The sequence below is a fragment of the Apodemus sylvaticus genome, chromosome 2 (assembly GCF_947179515.1).
Source record: "Apodemus sylvaticus chromosome 2, mApoSyl1.1, whole genome shotgun sequence".
Lineage (NCBI taxonomy): Eukaryota > Metazoa > Chordata > Mammalia > Rodentia > Muridae > Apodemus > Apodemus sylvaticus.
In genome coordinates, this window is record NC_067473.1 from 164218881 (window position 1) to 164223028 (window position 4148).

At 42.8% G+C, this 4148-nt stretch overlaps 1 pseudogene; it reads left to right on the forward strand.

Annotated features, from left to right (window-relative positions):
- The first annotated feature begins 375 nt into the window (after window positions 1-375).
- On the forward strand, window positions 376-1112 carry LOC127678118 (sentrin-specific protease 2-like; annotated as a pseudogene).
- Window positions 1113-4148: the final 3036 nt, after the last annotated feature.

Consider the following 4148-nt stretch of genomic DNA (forward strand, 5'->3'; position numbering starts at 1 on the left):
TGGGTGGGGTCATGTACAGAAACCCCAGGAAGAGAGCCCAAGACAACTAAAACCCCTAGAGTGTACCAAAGGTCCTCTAGAGCAGGCTGACACTGAGAGGAAGCCTGCTGAGGGGTGCAGGGGTCATAAGTGGCCCTATTTAGTCACAGAGGAAATGAACAAAGCCCACAAAAGAAAAAGTATGAAAGGTTACTTCCACACCTTCAATGTGACCATCATGTGAGATCCTACCAACACAGGCCTAAACCAATTTTTGGCAACACATGGAAGATAAAGGCATGCCAGGGCTCAGTCATGGATCAGAAACAACACAGAGAGATTGAGAACCATCTACTCTTGTTGACAAAAGAATTCCTCACACCAGATAAGAGAGAGAAGTATTGTTCAGAGAAGAAATGTGTTACACAAAAGAAATATTGTGTAAACCTTGAAGGTGAAGGGGGAACAGCTTGGAGCCAGTCTTACTGGGAATACCAGCTTAAATCATCCTGTATAGTGGCGATGGACACAGCTGACTCCCCAACAAGATGGAAGTAATTGAGGCAGAGAAAAGGCCTCTCGTAGACCAAGAAAATGGCAGAGAAGTGGATCAAATCATTGACATTACAGAGGACATGGAGAAGAAAATTAAGAATGCACTGGGTCCAGGACCCCTAGAGGAAATCCTAAGTAGCAGATTCTATCTGCAAATCACCTGAGGAGAAATCCAGACTCAAGAGAATGGTTAATGGCTCAATGATGAGATCATCAACTTCTACATGAACCTTCTGGATGAGAGAAATGAAAACCAAAGCTACCCAGCTCTTCATGTGTTCAGCACTTTCTTTTACCACAAGCTAAAGCATTCAGTTACAGTTCTGTGAAAAGAATCTCTATCAAAAGAACTTATCTTGGTGCCTATTCACTGGAAGGTACATTGGAGACGGGTAGTAATCGACTTAAGAAAATAAAGTATTGTATACTTCCATTCAATGGGACAGACAGGGAAGACTATCTATGAGACCATCTTCCAATATTTACAAAATGAGAGCGAAACATGAAGAATTATTGAGCTGTATCCTTTGGATCCAATGTCATTTTCCAATCCTATAGTCCATGTCACAATCTCCTGAAAGGTATGCCCATCCCAGGGACAAGAACAGGAGGGACATCAGCAGGAAGAGGCAGAAGCTATGCACTAGCATCTCTAATGCTGTAGTTGTATGCTGTTAAATTGAAGCTGGGGGTAGTGGTGGTAGTTTCTTTTTTATTTTATATTCTTTAATGCTTGAAAATAGTATAAAAATGATAATGTGTTGCACAGACCAGTGCTATTCTGAACTACCACACTCAACTGGACCTGTACAGTATGTAGATCTGTAGCCAGACTACTGACTGGAATCCAGGACAATTAAGAAAAGCACAATGGTCATTTAAAGAATCATTCCTTTTCAGACATGCCTTAGTTTTGGAAGTTGATGTGAAGTAACTGTATGGCAGATGTCCATTTTTATCTTCAGTCCCATGTAGTACTGGAGTGAATTGTTGTTGTTGTTGTTGTTGTTGTTGTTGTTGTTGTTGTTGTTGTTTTTAATGTTCTATTGAATTTAAATTTTTCTTTTAAATGTTTGGTATAGATCTTTGCTCCTGTGACTGTGTAGAGGGGCAGACAGGTAAGCAGGGATCACCCCAGTAGAAGATCAATTGGGACACGTCCCACCAGGACTCCAGCTGCACCCAGCTCAGCAGTACCACAGCTAGCCAGCAGGGCATCTACCCTTCCAGGGGTCATCTGCCCTGCAGGGAGGATGTTAGAAAAAGTCTTGAACTTAGAGGTGAGGGGCTGCCATCTGTGCTCCTGTGATTGTATAGGGGGAAGACAGGTACACAGGAATCACCCCAGTAAAAGATCGCTCGGGATACGCCGTGCCAGGACTCCACCTGCACCCAGGACCTTGGCAGCACCACAGCAATCTGTGCCAGGGGAAAGCAGGTCACCCAGGGTTGCTGAGTCAGGCTTGAAGGCACATAGGAGGGGCAAGCAACAACCAGTGACAGCAAGACCAACTAACACCAGAGACAACCAGATGGCAAAAGGCAAACATAGGAATGTTGCTAACAGAAATCAAGGCAATATGGCACCATCCGAGCCCAATTCTCCCACAACAGCAAGTCCTGGATATCCCACCACACCAGAAAAGCAAATTTGGGTTTAAAATCACAGGACATGACATTGATGGAGAGCTACAAGAAGGACATAAATAACTCCCTTAAAGAAATACAGGAGAACACAAGTAAACAGGGAGAAGCCCTTGAAGAACTAAGGGAAAACACAACAAAATAGCAGAAGGAATTGAACAAAGCCATCCAGGACTAAAGATGGAGGTAGAAACAATAATGAAATCACAAAGGAAAACAACTCAGGACATAGAAAACCTAGGAAAGAAGTCAGGAGTCATGGATCCAAGCATCAACAACAGAAGACAAGAGATAGAAGAGAGAATCTCAGATGCAGAAGATGACTTAGAAAGCATTGCTACAACAGTCAAAGAAAATGAAAAATGCAAAAAGCTCCTGAATCAAAACATTCAGGAAATCCAGGACAAAATGAGAAGACCAAACCTAAAGATTATAGGTATAGAAGAGAGTGAAGATTTCCAAATTAAAGGGCCAGTAAATGTCTTCAACACAATCATAGAAGTAAACTTCCCTAACACAACAGTAAAAGAACTTCTGGGAGAATCACTATCCTGCACCTCAAGCAGGACTACAGAGCAATAGTTTTAAAAACTGCATGGTATTGGTACAGTGACAGGAGGTAGATCAATGGAATAGCACTGAAGACCCAGAAATGAACCCACACACTTGATCTTTGACAAAGGATCTATAACCAGTCAGTGGAAAATAGATACCCTTTCAACAAATGGTGCTGCTTCAACTAAAGGTCAGCATGCAGAAGAATGCAAATCGTACCATTTTTATCTCCTTGTCCTAAGCTCAAGTCCAAGTCGATCAAGGACCTCCACATAAAGCCAGACAAACTGAAAGTAATAGAAAAGAACCTGGGGACCACCCTTGAGTACATGGGCACAGGGGGAAAGTTCCTGAAGAGAACACCAATAGCTTATGCTCTAAGACCAAGAATTGCCAAATGGGACCTCATAAAATTACAAAGGTTCTGTAAGGCAAAGGACACTGTCAAAAGGACAAAACAGCAACCAACAAATTGGGAAAAGATCTTTACCAACTCTACATCCAACAGAGGGCTAATATCCAAGATATACAAAGAACTCAAGAAGGTAGACTCCAGAGAGTCAAATAACCCTAGTAAAAAATGTGATACAGAGCTAAACAAAGATTTTTCACCTGAGGAATATCGAACGGCTGAGAAGCACCTAAAGAAATGTTCAATATCCTTACTCATCAGGGAAATGCAATCAAACAACCCTGAGATTTCACCTCACATCAGTCAGAATGGTTAAGATCAAAACCCAGGAGAAAACAGCTCCTGGCAAGATGTGGAGAAAGAGGAACACTCTTCTACTGCTGGTGGGGTTGAATTGCCGGTACAATCACTCTGGAAATCAGCCCCGTGATTCCTAAGAAAACTGGGCATGATACTATAGGAGGACCCCACTGTACCATGCTTGGGCATATACCCAGAGGATTCCCCTGCATGTAATAAAGACATATGTGCTGCTATGTGCATAGAAGCTCAATTTATAATAGCCAGAAGCTGGTAAGAACCCAGATATCCCTCATGGAGGAATGTATAGAGAAAATGTGGTATAATTAATTACACAGTGGAATACTACTCAGCTATTAGAAACAATGAGTTCATGAAATTCTTAGACAAGCGGGTGGAACTGGAGAATGTCATCCTGAGTGAGGTGACCCAATCACAAAAGAGCACACATTGTATGCCCTTACTGATAAGCAGATATTAGCCCAGAAGCTTGGAACACCCAAGAAACAATTCACATATCAAATGATGTCCAAGAAGAAGGAATGAGAGGCCCCTGGTCCTGGAAGAGCTCAGTGGAGCAGTGTAGGGGAATACCAGGACAGGGAAGCAGGAAGGGGGTGATTGGGGAACAGGGGGAGGGAGGAGGGCTTATGGGACTTTTGCGGAGGGGGGACCTTGGAAAGGGGAAATCATTTGAAATGTA